A 292-nucleotide genomic window follows, 5' to 3' on the forward strand; every position below is an offset into this window, starting at 1 on the left:
TTCTCCTTTTTCATTTCTAATTCTATTGATTTGAGTCTTCTCCCTTTTTTTCTTGATGAGCCTGGCTAATGGTTTATCAATTTTGTTTATCTTCTCAAAGAACCAGCTTTTAGTTTTATTGATCTTTGCTATCATTTCCTTCACTTCTTTTTCATTTATTTCTGATCTGATCTTTATTTCTTTCCTTCTGCTAACTTTGAGGGTTTTTTTTGTTGTTGTTCTTCTTTCTCTAATTGCTTTAGGGGCAAGGTTAGGTTGTTTATTCGAGATGTTTCCTTTTTCTTAAGGTAGG

Source organism: Physeter macrocephalus, chromosome 8 (genome assembly GCF_002837175.3).
Source record: "Physeter macrocephalus isolate SW-GA chromosome 8, ASM283717v5, whole genome shotgun sequence".
Taxonomy (NCBI): Eukaryota; Metazoa; Chordata; class Mammalia; order Artiodactyla; family Physeteridae; genus Physeter; species Physeter macrocephalus.